Below are 18298 nucleotides of genomic sequence, written 5' to 3'. Positions count from 1 at the left end.
TTCTGTACCTCTTCTGTTGTTTCAACAAAAAATACTAATGATTAGGGATAGTGCTCCTCTAACACAACCCAACTGGGCTGTTAGTCCAGAGCAAAATCCCTCTCACGGCTCCCCACTAATTGCTTAATTTAAAGCGAGTTCCATTTGTTTTTGGTGGCATTTTTTCCCCCAGGTTTAAGGTGAAGGTGCCAAGCGGCCAGAGCAGCAGTGAGATTTTTAAGCACTCTATGACCAAGGTGAGGGCTGGGCATGGAACTGTCACTTTGCTAACCAGAACTGCTGCCCAGAAGGGCCAGACCTCGCTAGCCACATAACCCAACCATAATCTCATACTTTCACAAACCTTGCTGAGAACTAGTACAGCAGAGGGACTTGGAAACCAGGTTTAAGCCTAAGTGAGGTTCCAGGGATGTTGTGAAAGGAGTGGAAGAGCTCTCCCCTAGGCCGAGGGGACACACGGAAGGAGGCGTCCGGAGTTTCGGCAGCCAAATTCAGGCCTGTCGCCCACGGACCAGGCGCCCGCACATGCCCGTTCGGCGCGACGAGGCTGTGGCACAGATCGCCCGCGGCGTGCGCACCTTACCCGCTCCTGCCCAGGAGCCCTTCTTCTGGGTACCTGGTAACAGGCTGCCAAATTCCGGGAGGCGGCTGGCTGCCACCAACAGACAAGCCAAGCAGAGTCTGTTTTTCAACTGAGACATGTTTTACTATGCAATGTGTGTTCTGCAGGGCATCCAGCTGCGGACGATGTGCACACACAGAGTCTTGCACCATCACTGCACTGTGATAAAAACACTACCCCTGACTTACTGACTGACATAACAGTGCTGCCAAGAGTGGGCCAGAGAAGAGCGGCATCAGCATTACTCTGCGGAAAGGGCCAGACTCAACCAGCAGGAGGTGCTGGAGCTCAGAAAAAAACATGCTGAGATGTTGGATGGCAGCAGAGGCAGCACTAAGCCAGGACCTGAGGAACCGAGTATTTATTCTATAGGACACCTGTTCCTACAGTTTCGTGACCAGAAAATTCACATTACATCAGCGCTATCAATTTAGCTTGAGCACAAGCAGCAGAAGACAATTTAAAGCAAGAACTGTCACATTCAGAGGCTTCTAATTTAATCTTCCACACCCATGCCAATGATTTCACTGCTCTCCCCCCTCCCTTCCATCATCACAACTTAATTGCTCACTTATAAACCTCGGTAGCCTGGGAATAGCACATACTTCGAGGTAAAAGGTAATCTTAAACATCCACCTTGGATGTTCCTACCAAAGGCACGATTAGTCTACGGCGAACCAAGATGGATTTATGTTGTCAGTAGGCAGAGTCCTGGCTCCCAGTATACGCTGAGAGGAGGTTGCCTGATATGCAAGTTCAATGCTGCTGTGCCAACCATTCCCCTGAAATGCACAGACTTAGCCACAGAATAGCACCAATGCCCTAGTGAAGGAAGCTTGTAATCAACTTCATGTAGCTAGCAGGGTGCCCCAGGGGTCAGTCCTTGGTCCAGTCCTGTTCAATTTATTCATCAATGACCTGGATGAAGGCACAGAGTGCTCCCTCAGCAAGTTTGCTGATGACACGAAACTGGGAGGAGTAGCCGATACCCCAGAGGGCTGCGCTGCCATCCAGAGGGACCTGGACACACTGGACAACTGGGCAGTGAGAAACCTCATGCAATTCAACAAGGCCAAGTGCAAGGTTCTGCACCTGGGGAGGAATAACCCTAGACACCAGTACAGGCTGGGGACTGACCTTCTGGAGAGCGGCTCTGCAGAGACGGACCTGGGCGTTGTGGTGGACGACAAGTTGACCATGAGGCAGCAGTGTGCCCTCGTGGCCAAGAAGGCCAATGGGATCCTGGGGTGCGTTAAGAAGAGCATCTCCAGCAGGTCAACGGAGAGGATCCTGCTCCTCTACTCAGCCCTGGTGAGGCCGCACCTGGAGTATTGTGTCCAGTTCTGGGCTCCACAGGACAAGAGGGATGTGGAGCTGCTGGAGAGAGTCCAGCACAGGGCCACAAGGATGATCAGGGGCCTGGAACATCTGCCCTATGAGGAGAGGCTGAGGGAGCTGGGCTTGTTCAGCCTAGAGAAGAGAAGGCTGAGAGGGGATCTAATCAGTTTATATAAGTACCTCAAGGGAGGCGGTGAGGAGGATGGTGCTGGCCTCCTTTCCCTGGTGGCCACTGACAGAACTAGAGGTGATGGCCACAAACCAAAGCACCAAAAAAGTTCCACATGAACTTAAGGAAAAATTTTTTAACAGAGAGGGTGCCAGAGCACTGGAACAGGCTGCCAAGAGAGGTTGTGGAGTCTCCTTCTCTGGAGATCTTCAAAATCCGCTTGGACACAGTCCTGTGCCACGTGCTCTAGGTGACCCTGCGTGTGCAGGGGGTTGGACTAGATGACCTCTAGAGGTCCCTTCCAACCTTGAGCATTCTATGATTCTATGATTCTGTGATTTGCGAAGTGGGAAAAAAAGCAGAGAGTGAAAGGAAAGTCTCACAAATAATTAGCAAACCATTTCTTTCAACTGCTTAAGGAGCAAGCAGCTCAGTATTTTTATGTACTGGTTCAGCAAGACACACATTGGCACACGATGCTGCACATTTTGGAGCTACCTGGTAACACATCTCCTTGCTGAAAAGCTGAGCAAAGAGAGTCACAAGAAAATGCCTCCAAATTCACTCATGCTTAGCCCAGATCTCTAAATCCTGCAGCTTGGAGTTGGGCAAAGCTAACCCCGCTCCTCAGAAGCACTCCGACCCTGTCTTCCTCCTTCTTTCTCTGCCTTTTAGTGGATTTATTATGTCTCTTCTAAAAGATCTCTTGGGAAAGAGATGACAAGGCTTTTTTGTCATCTCCCCAGAGGTGGAAGAGGAGGGGGAAGGAGGAACAAACACAGAGACTCTCTGAGTGGAGAGCCAAGAATAAACGATCGCAGCAAAGGGGCTTTCTGAACATGTCCCTGCTTAAAAGGAACAACATTTGGGTCCAGCTTCAACAAAGAGCAGTCAGGAGGGCGGCAGGCAGCAAACACCTGAGTCCAGCAGCTTCAGGATGCCTGCTCATGAACAGGTAATATAAAGCTATAATGAAAAGTAGCAAAACAAAGAAATAATAACATGACCAAACAGATCTCTTTAGCAGACAACACCGGTGCCAGGGTAGCTTCTGTTCAAGGAGAAATCTCTGGCATATATTGTAGGTGTTTTCATCTTAACCTTTATATTAATCATCAACTCCAGTCCTAGAAAATACGTGGGAACAGAGAGCAGACAGGACTTTGTCAGAGACCTTAGCCCAAGCACCTACTTCTAAGAATGGAACCAATCTTACAGCAATTCTGTTCAGTGGGTTTAGGAGAGAGACAAAATATCCAGGAGAGAGCTTCCCTTAAAGAAAAAAAAATACAAAAATAGCCAGCAGCACAGCATGTCTTACTAAAAGAAGTAGCAGACGCCACATCCCACAGCACTCCCTTGCCTACAGGCTCAGTCCCACCTTACACCATGTGTTGGCAGGAGTGACCCCAAGCCCCCGGCAGAAGCTGAAGCACGGAGGACTGAAGCACTCCAGTTGGCAGAGCTGGACTCGGGCTGCCACATCTCAAGCACTGGTGACCTCCACCTTGAAATGGAAACCAAGGCGGGCAAGGAAGCTGCGGGCGTCTGCGGGAGCTGCCTGACGTTCATCGGGCACACGCAGGCTGTCCTCCCATCTTGCGACTCGCACCGGCTGCCAGCTGCAGCAGCTCTGCATAAGCGTTTGCGGACGGGTTTAAAGATGCGTCCCCAGACTGCGCCGACCATCGCCCCGATGACCAGCTGCGTCGTCACTCGCGGGCCAAGCCCTGCACCGCTGCGCGGGGGCCAGCCCTCGCCACGGGCTCATCCCAAGGACCTGCACCATCCGCCCCCGGCCTGATACCGTCACGAGACCACCTTGAAAGTTTACACCAAAGGCTAAATGGGAAAAGGTATTTCTTTTGAAATGAAAGATACTGTGGAATTGTTTCATTTCTTTCAAAAAAGGCCTGAGTTTTTGGAACATAAAGTTCATTTTAAATAGCAAAGTTTAAAGCTTTAAATAGCAAAGTTTTTTTCTTTCAAAAATACATGCAGATCTTCAGAAATCAAGTGTATATATATGCATATATATATATTCTCCATTTCTTCCCCTCCCCCCCCCCATTTTTGGTGAAAGGGCTTTTTCTCCAGACAATGTTTGGCCCCAGGAGGCTGCTCTGGCTGCTTTTTTCCTGGATGACTGAAATATTTGAACACAAAAACAGCAAATGGCCCATTTCTGGCTGGAGCTGGGGAGACTTTCAGGGCTTAGAAATACTAAGCAGTTTAAAATACCCAACAGTCTAGCCACACACATAGTGAGCCTTTGAATTAATGAATCTTTTTTGGAAATGCAAGCTGCTCTAATGTCCATCCTGCACAATAAATTGCTCTAGAATGACTCAGACCTCAGCCCACTATCAGCAGATTCTTGGACTGCTTTTCTCATGTGCTGTAGTAACAATTTTCAATGGAATTGGCCTTATTTAGAGACGGAATCCAGCCAAGTGGCTGCCATTTAGATGTCTGATTTTTGACCTATACCTAAGCAAAAGGAGTGAATTTCTATCAAAGCACCAAGAGGAGGGCCATTCCTGCATACATAGGTTAGCCAGTCCAGCATGGGAAACGCACTTATGTGGCGTAGCCCTGCTCCAGGAAAATTAACACATGCTTCATCCACACAGATACTAAGACTGATCTAAATCAGGTGCAACGCTTACAGGGCTGGGTAAGCTGACTGCACAGCAAGTCTGGCTTGTTTCACGCAGCCCTGCAGGGACATAGCGCCGTCACCTCCAGTGGTACGGTCCCGGTTTGTGATAGCAAAGGGAGCGGGCTCCCAGCTGGCTGGTCTGTGGAAAGCCCTGCTGCTCCAGCCCTCACAGTCCTCAAAGGGCCCTACTTGCCCCTCAGGGCAGCTCTCCCGTCTCCAGCCATTCCGGAGGAAACTGAAACGCCTCCATCGTGAGCAGCAGCACCTTCCACCCCAGCTCTCACAGGGGCTGTACTATGAGACATCCCTAGTTGCAGTGCGAGTCAAAATGCGCATTTTTATCCTTCCTAATCGCAGGGCGAAGGCTGAAGATGCTGCTGAGTTGCACGCGGTTGCCGTGCTCTGTCTGGCTTCCTTGCCTGGGGCTTGAAGGCAGGTCGGCGGCGACTGTGAGGCGGCCGCCTCCGGGCCGCACTGACAGTGCTGCCAGTCCCGGGCCCTTGTTCTCCCGGCTGTGGCACAAATCTGCATGCAAGCAGGGATGGGAGCTCTTGGAAAGATTCCCTCTGTCTACTCAATTGGATTTCACGGCGTGTAAGCTTTATCTTGACTACCAAAGACACACAGCCGACACCAGGTCGGAGTCGATAAGTAGATCTGGCATGCTAATTGCACTGTTTAATTTATGGCATTACCAGGTTCATCTGCTGGCTCCATCCCTCCACATCGGTGACATCCCCACCAACTGTCCTTAATCCCTCTCGTATGCAAGGACAATCTCTGCCTCTCCTTTGGATGACCGACACCAAATCTATGTATCCAAATGGACACCTGCACATTACTTCTGCATCTAGTCCTCCCCTTGAAAGCGTGTCTAGAGCATCACACACAGGGCTTCAATCCTTTCCTTAACACCACCCTAACCAGAGCAAGACAGATTGATCTGCTTACCGAGATAAATGTGCTTGTCCCTAAGCTGAACTGTATCTATCAAAACAGTCTTCCTGCAGTGCAGGATAAACAGCTCTTTAGCTATAAGATGAAGAAAATGGGAGCAAACTAAAATCCCCCCAGGAAAAAAAAAAAAAAAAAAAAAAAAAAGGAGTATTCAACAGGAAGGGGCTGCTCTGCTTTACGGGCCCAGGCATCCAATTCATTCCTCATCACACCACACACCAAAATGGTGCCTTTCTGAGCCCTCTGTAGAGGGCACTAAGATTGCCACCAGCTTTCAGGGCACTGACCCGCAGTGCAAACCCTCCTCTGTATCACAGAGATGCCCCAGGGTCTTAGGAAGAGACACAGCAAAGCGACAGTAAAATGCCCCCCACTAAAAATGACCCAAGACTCAGTCTGCTGGCTGACTCCTGAAGCAGAGGCCAGGGAGAGGAAAGGAGGAGCAGCGTCTATGCGCACTGCCACGCTGCAGCGGGACACCCAGCAGCCAAGCAGCACTCTACGCTTAAACAAAAATGGGCTTCCACAGAGCGCAGAGAGCTGCGGGTCTGGCTGCTGCCCAGGATGAAAGAACATCTTCTGGTGCAACTAAGCAATTGCTCAAACGGGTCCTTGTTGCTTTAGGTAGGAGGACACTGCTATCCGGGCACGCAGGAGAGCAAGTAGGTAGCTCACTTGCTACAAACCAGGACAGCTGGCAGGAAAACGCACGTGTCCAAAACATTTAACTGAGCTCACACTGGGAAAACTCACCACGGAAGAGTTAAAAAGTCACCCTGCATTTCGCTGTGGCTGGAAAGTAGGTCATACCTTGAGTCTCTCTACATTAGCGTTAGACAGCTGCTTTCTGTCCTTGGAAATGGGCATCCAAGAATTTTGCTCTGGGCATCAGGGGATGTGAAGAGCAGGAGCTGGGAGTCCAGAGCACTTTCCTGATGCTGCTTGGTGTCATACATCCCATCCTACCATTTCTTGTGTGTGTGCAAGCAAGGGAGGGTTTTAGCTCAGTGGCTGATGAGATTATCCAAGAGGAAGAGGGTATTTCAGGCATTTGTACTTGAAGAGGAAAAAAAGTGAGGCAGCAATGAAATGTTATTTGGGATTTTTGATTCATTCGTCAAATTCTAAAATGAAATATTTTCAGTTTTAATCCTTTTCAGCAAAAGCAACGCAAATCAAAATGCTTTTGACTTGATCCAAGACTGCCCTTTTCCAGAAAAATACAAATCCATAAACAGCATGTATGAACCACGTCACTGAAACCAACTGCTCCATCTCGTTACGCTGCCAGAGCAATGGGAGCAGCAAGACTCTGGTCCCTACTAACTGGCAGCTCAGAACTGGGCTAAGGGCACAGGGCAGCAGCTGCATAGAGGAGGGATGCGCATTTCCCACGAGGTGGGACAGCGGGGCCCAACAGACGCTGCAGATGAGAGATCTAAATTTATTTCAGCCCTCTTGCCTGACAGAAGCCACCCTTGGGCAGTGGTGAAATCTGTACTCTTTGGAACCAGACCCACATAGCCCTCTGCACTGGCCAGTCCCCAGCAGTTTTTCACAAGGTTTTCTGCTCCAGGAATTGCTGCCTCTTTGACCTGATCCTCTTCCTAGCACAAAGACCTAGGATACAGCACAAGAATTGGCCATTCTTTAATGTTCATCTTGCCCTTCTCTGACCTGGCATTGGGAGGTCCTGCCCATGACTGAACCTCTAATTATTGTTATACAAAACACTAAATATTGTTATAATAAATACACCACTTCACCACTGCATCATTCAACAATATAACCAATGGGAGATGAGCAGATACTGCACAAAAAGATAAGTAGGTCAGGCAAATTATAGTCAAGGATATGCTTATACTGAAATGGGGGGAGCAGAGGGCTAATTAACTCTTGGTTAACTCTTGCCATGTTTTCACACCTTTCGTATCTGCTCTTCAGCACGTAGCCAGCTGAGCCTCGTGGGCACAGCCAGACGGGTGAGGGCTGGCAGAAATGGGATGTCCTCATCATCTATGTCTAGATGTTCTTGCATCCTTGAGCAGTCCAAAACTTCACATAGCTGAACTGAGCCATCAGGTCAGAGATAAGAGATCAAAAGAGCTTGCTCAGAATTTCAAGTGTCCCTGGCCCTCTTTCCAGAATAACACAGAAATGCCAAACATACCACAACTTCAGACTTGGATTAGAAACTAAAATTATTATGCAAATTTCTGAAACCATCTCGATCCGCTCATGCTAATCCCATGAGCAGAAAGGGAAGCCAAATTTAAGACATGTTTTGCCCAGCTCTACTTCCAACCACGCTGCCCCTAGCAAACACCTCCTCACAGCCCGCCCTATGCGCAGCCTCCCTTGGCACCAGTTACATAAATAGAGCAAGTACCAAGCCAAGCCCAAAGCTGCTGGGGCCACCGGCGCTGTTACCCCTCTCCCACCCAGGCCACCCCGGCACTTGCCTCCTCAGCAGAGGCATTTGGGAGGCGATGCCCAAGGAGAGTGACACAGACCTTGCAGCCCTCCCCGCCAGTGCCGGACACCGGCCCAACGGCCTGGCCTGATGTTCTGAGGAAAAGCAGCCCAGCTGGCCTAACAGGTGCTAGCGCCCGCCACTTCCCTGGTGCTTCCTGACAACCAAAGGCCACAGCAGTGTTGAGCAAGTGGATCAGGGCTTGTTTCCCACACACCTCCCACCCACACCTCCTAGCTAAAGGGCCCAAAGCACAAGCATCACTTTTCTATCCTGTAGCAGTTGCCTCTTACTCACAGATACCAGCAGCTGTTTGACTCTGGAAGTAATTAGTCAGGCCCTGAGCCCACATGACTAGCCTAAAAAACAATTAAAAATAGCATTTATTAGCATTAGTTTTCTCTTTGCCTTCCGATTCCTTAGCTTTTGTAGGCAGCTGGGGTTATATTTTCAAGCTTTAGTGTACAGCTACAAAAAGTATGCATTTGCAAGTGAAAGCCATAATTCTCCTTTCATCACGAGACTCAAAGCTTGGGATTACTGTAAGGCACCAGATGCCATAAAACTTACAATAATCTTGAGAGAGTTGGCAACTCTGGAGACTGCAACATCTCTTCTTCAATACATGCCTCATTGTCACCTCCCAAAGATCCCATTCCCTTTTTCAGATTTTTTTTTTAATTATTTTGGCCAGAACTATCACAGCAAACATGTAATGTTGTTCTAAGGAAGACACAGTTTGCCAAGACATCTAAAATATTGTGTATTCCCTCCATCTGGTTCTGCTAAATAAACCCTGGGCCTTATCTAATATAACGAGTAGATGTTGGCAATAATTGCAGAGCCATCTGTATCACGCATTAAACCTGTTGCAAGTTGGGCTGTGGACATGGGAATGGCAGAATTTATTCCTTTCCTACTGAAAACAGAAATTGTAACTTTTTCCTTCTGTTTGTTTTTTTAGGATACTTTAGCCTTCTCAGCTCCTATATTTGGTGTGTGGAGAACGGTAGTACATGTGTAGCACGGGAGAAAAGACAACTCATTGCTAGTGAAATCTAATCAACTAAACACACTCACGCACTTACCCTCTCCGTCCCGGTACGGAGGCTTTCAGAGAAGACAGCAGCGTTCCTTCCATGTTCTGCCTGCCCAGGAGGCAGCATCCAGTGCTGATAGGAACCGCCACCTACACCGATACCTCTCGCATCCGCAGCCACGCTCTTGTGAGCGCCAATTCACTAGTCCCGCTTCCTGCCTGCCCCATCCCGCATCCCGGTGGCCTGCTCCGTCTCCCCTCGCCCACACCAGATCCCCTCCCCAGGGCAGCGTGCGTGGGGCTGCCCCTAGGCTACGCAAATGGGCAGATTATCCTGGTGCCCCCTGGACAAGGCTGCAGGGCCTCAGAGGCCAGAGCAATGTCACGAAGTATAGAAACAGCATCTTTATATCGGGATAGAAGAACATCCTTAAATTAATTGGCAGTTCAGATAACGGAAGCTCCCACTCTCCACTGGGCTGTTAAGAAGGCTGGAATTGCTGCAGATAAAAGTCTGGCAGAATTTTCATCATAAGCTCAGTGTTTCTGGGCTGTATAATGCAGCCATTAAAAAATATATGCTCTGGGCTGGAACTTGACATACAACGTCCCAGCACAGCAGCAAATGTTTGTGTTTTCCAAATTTCCAGAGCAGCCCCTTTGGGCCCGTCAAGGAGTCACAAGCCTGCAGAACACATGAACATTTGTAGTTTTCCAGGTGAGGATGAGCTTACTTCATTCCTTCCAAATTTAGGAGCTCAGCTGCAGTCCCCTTGCAGGTGGGCAAGTTTACCTGCATACTGCTACTGCATCAGCACGGTGCAAAGCCAACCATATCCAGCAGGGAAGGCTCCTTCCTTGGCACCACATCCACATTTACCGCAGCAAGTCTGACTGCCACACAAAGAAAAGACTGAATTAGGGGCTGGGATGGAGAAACCTGCGGGGAATTTCCCAAAGAGCCGCAGGAGAAGCAAGAGAGATTCTGCAATCCACAGCAGCTTTCTTACAAGGCAGCACACAGGAATCTAGCACAGAGTGCTTTGGGATGTAGGCCAACAGAATCAGCTACTTTCTGTTGATACAGCCTTATTGCTGTGAAATGGTCCAGAAATCCCTCCTAGCTTTCCAGCGCCAGTTAAGTGTCTAGTTAGGGGCTAAATCACCTCAGGCTTACTTCTACCATCTACACAGAGACCACGATTCCGAGTACAAGCAGAGCAAAAGCAGCCAAAAGCAGTATTGGCAGCTCTGGTGTGCAAAAAGCATGAGCTGGGTTCCACTGAGAAGCAGAAAGACCAGCTTTGAGATCTAATCTGAGCTCAGGCTCCGAGCGAGCCAGGCAAGCCACGCTGTTGCCTCTAGCATGCCTGTTCTCTCTCTTTGCAATATATCTTGCTTACTTGCACGGTGAGCACTAGGGTGGAGACTTTAGGTCTTGACTGGGTTTAAACTTCAGGGGGTTCCGAGTACCGAGCTCTACTCTTTGACCATTGGGCTCCCAGGAAAGCTGCTCTTCTGGCCCTAAGGTTTCCCTCTGTTAAATCACTGGGCCCCACTGATCCCCAAGCAGAAGGAGGCCTTGGAATGGATGCTCAGAGGCTCTACTTGCAGCCAGGACCAAGGCAGAAGGGAACCTCTTAGCAGTTTTCCCGTCTATCAGCATAAGTTAATTGAGAATTTGCATAAAGCAGAGCACTGTCTAGACATTAAGCTCTGACCAGGAAAGACAGGGCGAGGGATGGAGTGCAATTTCTATAGTAAGCATTTCTGACATTTGCTTAGTCAATGTCTGCCCTCTTATTTGTTATTGTGCGTTGTTCCTTCCTCTGGCAGCCCAGGAAACCAGAGGGAAGAGGCAGCTCCAGTTCTGTGTGCATCGGTGCGAGGGTCCTTGGGGCTGCCCTGGGATCTGGAGGTAACCTGCAGGTTTGCTTTCCCCGCTTCGCTCTGCCCAAATCCCCACCACCATGGCTGGGGAACGGCCAAGGGCCTCTCTGATAAAGCACCAGAAACCACTCTATTTTATTGACGGGGCCTGACAGGAAGGAATTACAAGTCCATTTAATCTCTTTTTCCTTCTGAAATCTTCATTTCACAACTCAAAATAAAGGAACCACCTCTGAACTGACAACTCAGGCAGGGGGGATGGCGAAACACTCTGTGGCCCCCAAGAGCAGCTCTTTGCATGGCCCTCCAGAGATGCAACTGTCCTTCTCTGTCCCTTACCCAGGTCACGTTTCCTTTTGTCCAGGGAGGAGCCTGATACCCCAGTGAGAGAAACAGCTTCCTACAAGGTTTCAATATTTGTTTCCTCAGGCTTTTTTGTCTTAAGGGCTACACAACTGGAAATTTCTGCCTTCACAACGGGAACGGTGATCTGCTATGTGGCTGGGCACAAAACGCATGGGTGGCACTGAAATCTGGGTGATGGCAGCAGTAATGAGCACACCTTAAAAGAGTCAAGTCCTGTTCCCAGATTGTTCTACAACCTCCAGCAACTTGATTTTCTTTCTTCCTGCCTTGATTCTACTTTTCCACCTCTGCTGAGCTCCAGCGCCCAGCACGACAGCATCACCATCCTATTAAGGAAAGTAGCACTAAGAGCCCCTAAATAGAAGCAGCAGGGAAAGCACAAAACACTATTTATGCAGCCTCTGCATTAAGAACAACCCTGACAAGACGAGAATAGGTGGCATTTCAGTGGCAGATCGAGCAAATTGGGAAGTATTGCTACCTCTTGGAAAAAAGACACTCAGCAAAATGGCTTCTGGGCTGAAGAAAACTTTTTTCCCAAAAAACATTTGTTTTTAGAGAAGCATCAATTTCGGTTTTCCACTGGGAAATAACAAAACATTTTGGTTTCATTTTTACTGAGATACGACTTCAGATTTTATTTTTATTTGGCTGTTTTTAACTGCAATAATGTTGTAAAGCTGGTTGAAAATGCACTTCCCCTTAAAACTGGGTTGAAGCCTCCCAAGGGAAATAGCACCTTTTGAAGCAAAACTTTAGGAACCAAGCTTTTTCCTTGGGTATATCTCACTGGAGAAAAAACTGCTTTTCTGAGCAGCCATCCTTTACAGCGCAGAGGGAGGTTGCCTCACCTGAGCCAGTTCCTAACAGCTTCCCATTGGGATGCAGCATGGATCCTGAGCGTGTGACAGAGATATTTGTTTTGCTCTGGTTCTCCCCGCTGCTCGTTTTAGCTGCAGGCCCCAGGACAGCATTTCCAGCAGCAGGGGCCACCCACCAGGCAGGCTGCGTGCCAGAAGGGCTGGGGCATGGACACCATTCCCAGCTTGACGCTGGAGGGCTGAGAGCAACCACGTGGGGAAACCCACTTCCCCACTCAGCTGTGATGGCTCAAGATGACCAACTGCACTTGGATATTTGTGCAAGGGCACTGCTTGTCACAGCAATCTTCAGTAGGCCACACGCTTAGCAGGCAAGGAAACTCCTTCATTTCCTTGCAAAGCACAGGGATTCAGCAGATGTACATTTGCCCTTTCCTTTTGCTATCGCACCTCCACGGCAGCCTGGCATTGTGCAGCACTGGGGGCAAGAAAGCTTAAACACAAATCCAGCTTGCTGAGAAAGAGCATAAGTTCAAAAAAGTGGGATTTACATCAAGGAAGAGGTGGGGAGCAAATGCTGTGATGGAGGCAGGCAAGAACCAACGCAGAAGAAAAACGTGTGGTGAGATACATCTTCCTCCTGGAGGGCGGGTCTTGGACACGGCGCTCAGCCCCAAGCCTTTGCGAACATTTCCGACAAAGGAGGACAAGAGGGACTTTGTGGGAGGGGGAGAAAAGAGGGGAGAGCCAAGAGAGGGGCTGGAGGACACAAAACAACATCGATCCATGACTGCCGAGAGCAGAGCATGTAGCTGTGTATCTTGTAGCTGTACATCTTGTAGCTATGAGAACTTTGCATCTGGGTTTTGCAGATGACAAAATTTACAGACTTGGGATAAAGTCTGCATTTGGCATTTCATCTCAGACCCTGCTGCGCTTAAAAAAGAGCATTTTAGCCTGGAGGTTCCCAAAACTGCTGACAGAGATGCTTGGATAGAATCATCATGTAGCTCCCCTGGGACACTGCTCCCCCTTTCCATTTGCACAAGTTGCTTTAGAAAAGAAGCCTAGGGCTCAGCTTGGGCAGATCTGCTTACTTCTGGCAAACAGCTTTTCCACTGTGGTTGGAGCATGGAGGTAGATGCGCACGTTTGATCACAGTCTCTGCAGACCGAGGTCTTGCCACGCCCGAGTCAGCCACCGTCCAGCCACCCCTTCTGCTGCAGCAGGCTCCGTGCCAGCCCGGGCCACGCGCAGCCTCGTGGAAGCAGCACCAACGTACCTCAAGCCTGGTCACTGCCACTTGCCCCCAGGATCTCATGCACCACCTCTGCCTAACGAGGGCAGCTCCTCCTTCCATCCTGCTACTTCAGCCTCAACCGCATCAAGCCTATCTGCCAGGACTCATCTTATCCCATCTCAAGCCTGGGCTTTCAGATTCTGAGCACAAGATCTGCCCTAGAGCAAGGCAGGCAAAACAAATTGAGGAGAAAGCTGAGGCCATCCAATTCTTTACAATAGTGGCAGGCTACGGAGGAAGCTTCTAGTGAGAAACTGGAGCTGCACATGCTGCTACAGGAACCATACAGAAATCACAGCAGGCCACAACACAAGTTAAACTTGTGCCACTTTCCTTTTCCCGATTCAGCTGCAGGAGGAAAGATTTTTTTCCATTTTCATTTTCTTCTCTTGTTACAATTTTCTCCCGTTACACAAATGAGACGGCAGAATTTTCATGCCTCTTATGCTCCATGAGAGATAGCAGTAAACGGTACCACCTTGACCTTTTCCAGGCTTTCTAATTCGATTGGCTGCCCAAGAGCTGCTCCTCCTTCCTCCACGTGTGCACAGGGCACGAGGCGGCACAGGGACCAGCAATAGCACCATGTAGCGCAGAGGCAAAACATCAGCAGGGCCGCTGCAACCTTTCCCTGGGGAGACAGGAGGGTAGGTCTGGCTTTTCTGTAGGATCTGTCTGCATCCTATAGGAAGGACCAGGGCACAGGGAGAAGGAGGATGAAAAAAGCAGCACAGGAACAGGATGGACAGGGAAGCGTAGCCACCCCGAGGAGGCCCCAAGGAAATCATCTTCTCTTTTGAAAACCCGAGGAAGATGATGGTAGGAAAGCACTTGTCTGTCGGAGAGAACAGTTACCTCGTCCCACAACGTAGGAAGATGTCCCCTGTGCTTCACCAGCGGGGACGTGAAGGTGGAAACGCAGCGCTTTTCTCAGAACACCAGAGAGAAGCCAGGACCCAACTTGCCTCCAAGGCGTTGCCCAGTCTCTGGGCTCAGTGGATGCCCTGCCGGGTGGGGATGGTGCTAGGGCGGCTGATAGCTGCTCTCAGCTCTGCCCACCCCGTGCCCTGCCTGGGGCGCCAGGACGCACCCAGGGAGCGCTGAGGCGTAGCCGAGCGCCAAGGCCTGGCGGGAGGCTGCACCTCAGCCACCCCTCAGCTGCCCACGGGGAGACACCTTCTTGCAGGAGACATCTCGAAACTCGCGAACACGTGGGGGCAGGAACCGAGGTTGCATTCCTGCGTGGGGTCCAGCTCCGCAGTGCCAAGGGACCAACTCTGAACACAAGCCACTTGCCCGGCAGCCGCGTCTTCCACAGCCTTGAGGGCCTCTCCCCTCCCCTTGCTCCTTCAAACCTTCCCTTTTCCCAAACGTTTAACCTGCAGTCGCCCCTAACAAACTCCTCTCTGCTGCGGGCAGGGGGAAGGGGAACTGCTCTGATTGCCGCAGGCAGCCCATAACCCAGTAAATTTTAATCTCTGCCTGCTATTGTATTACCACTAGAAGTACATGGAGGAGATAAAAGGATCACCAGCCCAGCCGTAATTATATCAGAAAGGTAATTATCTCTTCTGCCACAAGACTCTGTGCTTTCTTTTGTAACTAAGTTTCCAGCTAATGTTTGCAGCAATGGGACCAGCCACCACAAAATCACTGGGAAATGTAAAAGCCAATTGACTGTTTCACATATAAGCAGCAGAGGATCAAGGCTGAGGAAGAGAAAAAAGGAGCAGGGGAGCCTCAAGCAGGAGCAAATCAGAGCTTCCAATTGTTGCAGTTGTCCATGTTCCATGAGGACCTCAAACTCCAAAGGCACTGAGGCCTCGGAGCACTCAGTGTCACACCAGCAAGGAGCAGCTCCCACCACCAAGAGCTTTGACCAGGGGCACTCTTGAGCTTTCAGCAGCAAACACCCCAATCACAGGGATTTCTTCCCAAATACACCTTTGCTTCAAGACACCTGCCTCCTCCAACCCACCCTTGCTGATGGCCTCCTATCAGGAGGGCTGGGAGCATATTAAAAATAGATGATAGTGAAGAAAAGACATTATCACCCTGTGATTCCATTGACTTGAGCAGTAAGGAGTGGCAGCTCTGCCACCATCACAAACCAGCTCGGTGCTGCTGTCCATGGGGAGCGCTCACAACGGGCCGAGGAAACTCAGATGCAGAATTAGAGGAGCTTTAGCGCATCCCACAAGACCATGGGTACCGCAGGCCCTCACCCCATATCCCGCTCAACCCAAACCATCTCTTTGTGTCCGTCTGGATCAAGCCTTCCCTGCTCTTGCTTGTACGTGTGGAACCAACACTCACACTCCTCTCGGGCAGAGAAGTTTTCAGTAACTGAATGAGCTAAATATAGCTTTGAACAAGCACGCCTTGTACGGATCACAACAGGACAGCCTCGGCTTACATATATCGCATCTATTGTTTCATAAAGGTCTTTTTTATGCCTCAGAATATTACTGAGCAGAATAAAATTACCATTTAAGACACTTAATTGTACTAATTATAATCATTTGAGGAACATTTTGAGTAATTACTGCCTTGATCCGATGCATAGTTGACCATATGATCTCCTCTATAATATTGCCACCAGCCTTTCTTTTGTCCCCCAGAAGAAAGACGTAGGACTGTTTTTTGCAAGTGTTCCCAACACAAGCAGTTCACACCCTAAATAATAAATGACACTTCAGTGATTTGGAAAAGCATCCTAGAAGCTCAAAACCAAAAACATCTTTCTGCCTAGATTTTTCAAGTTAAAATTTGTACAAATTTCAGTAGGACCAGAAGTTTGGTGTCTTTGGGCCACTGCTCCACACTCCTAGAGCTTCTTGCTTGAAGATGGACCTAGACTATCCCAGAACTCCAGTCCCAGCCCTCAGAAACCACCCAGTGCCCAACATCTTTAGACCCAGCAGAGACACCAACCCAGACCATTGCCTCCCTTCCCACCAGCGCTCAGCTGTGCCCCAGCAGACACTCTGCCCCATGGAAAGGGCTCACAACACCCTCAGCGACACAGGGATCAGTTTTGCCTGTGGTCTTATGCATCACAACGCCCCAGACCATTGTGTCGGTGCTTTTAGAGTCATACGCAGATGCCTCATCTAGCATCAGAGCTTTTCTGTACCAGGCGCTGTGCTCCCCTACTCTTCCAAAGACGTGGTGCCCATCCCAAACAGCCCATAGCATCCTCTCCTGCACCAATGAGCCTCCCGAGGATGCCTGACCCAGCCAAGAGTCACTTAGAGGAGTTACCGCTCCCTGGTGAGTGATTCTGAACCGCATCCTCAGAACAAGGCACAGGGACTAATGATGATTGCGGCCCGAGGGGACACAGCAGGAGGGAGACGCCTGCCACGTCCCACACCTGCTCATCCCGGAGCAGCACCTGACAGCACACAACTCCAGCTAAGGCGATTAATGGCTCTGCAGGAAGTACTTGCAAAATCCCAGCCAGCTAATTCTAGAAATTGCCTTGAAAGGAGCCTGCCATGAGCTATCCATAGAGATGGGGCAACAGGGAGAACAATTTGGGTGGAGATGGTGTTTTATTAGGTTTAAAACTTCCAGTCTGTAAACAGCTGTCCCTCAGGTAGCTCCTGGGTGCAGCTGGATGAATCTGGATGAAATAAATGGTAAGAAGTGGAGGCAGATAAAAATCAGCTGTGCAATTCAATACAATGTTCCTTCCACCTGGCCTCCCCACACTCCTCCATTCCTCAAATGGAAGTGGTTTACAGAGCCCTGTGCACTTACAGAAATCTTTCTCTAATCCTTTAGAGATCTGTCCCAAACACTGTTTCCTCTGGGGCTCAGGGATTGCACAATAGCAGAATTTATACACTTCCAAATTGGGCAGGGCAGAAACGAGCCAGGTACACAGGCTCATCAAAGTGCTGAATGTGTTGCTTTGAATTCGTGAAGTTATAAATGCATAGATTAAAGGTAATTCTTTGACCATCCTTAGTCCCCAGCTCCACATGCCCAGGCAAGAATCCCTGAATCCCTGAATCCCTGAATGGTTAAGGTTGGAAGGGACCTCTAGAGATCATCTAGTCCAACGCCCCTGCACATGCAGGGTCCCTGCAACAGAGTGAGCACCTCCCTCAAGCACAGCCCGGGCAGGATGTTTCCATACGTCAGCCATGGCTGCTATGCAGCAAGCGCCAAAGCAGCCCAAGGGACGTTGCCCGGCTCTGCAGGGGCAGTTCCTCACCTCCGTGGAGCCTTTGGGAGCCGGCTGCTCTCCTCCGCCTGGCCCGAGCCTCGGCAGCGCCATCCCCACGCTCCCCCACCGCAATGACAGGGCATCTTCCACCACCATATTCAGCTCCTTCGTGGGGTGCAAGGTCAGCAAATCCCCTCCCGCCGCTCAGTGTGCGGGTCAGCAGTGCTTCGGTGCTTGCCTGCAGCCCAGATAATTGACTCATCTGCAGGCTTTCATCTCCTTCCTGGGCTGGGAAGATTAAGGCAAATTGCGCCTTCAAAATTCAGGCTGGCTCATGCCACCCTTGCCAATCAATAAATCTCCACCATCCTCACCCTGTGGTTTTTAGCACAGCAATGAATAGATCAGGCCAAAGCACTTGTGGAAATCTCCCTCTCATCTGTCACACAGCTTGCTTCAAAACATGAGCATTCTTTAACCTCCC

At 49.8% G+C, this 18298-nt stretch overlaps 1 protein-coding gene across 1 annotated transcript in view; it reads right to left on the bottom strand.

The window, feature by feature from the left end:
- CACNA1B (calcium voltage-gated channel subunit alpha1 B) overlaps positions 1-18298 on the bottom strand; it is a 272146-nt gene that overhangs the window by 180932 nt on the left and 72916 nt on the right. The window lies entirely within an intron of this gene.

This window comes from Tinamus guttatus, unplaced genomic scaffold, assembly GCF_059628265.1.
Source record: "Tinamus guttatus ecotype Peru unplaced genomic scaffold, ASM5962826v1 Tinamus_guttatus_pri_ptg000177l, whole genome shotgun sequence".
Lineage (NCBI taxonomy): Eukaryota > Metazoa > Chordata > Aves > Tinamiformes > Tinamidae > Tinamus > Tinamus guttatus.
This window is presented reverse-complemented; position numbering and strand designations above follow the sequence as displayed.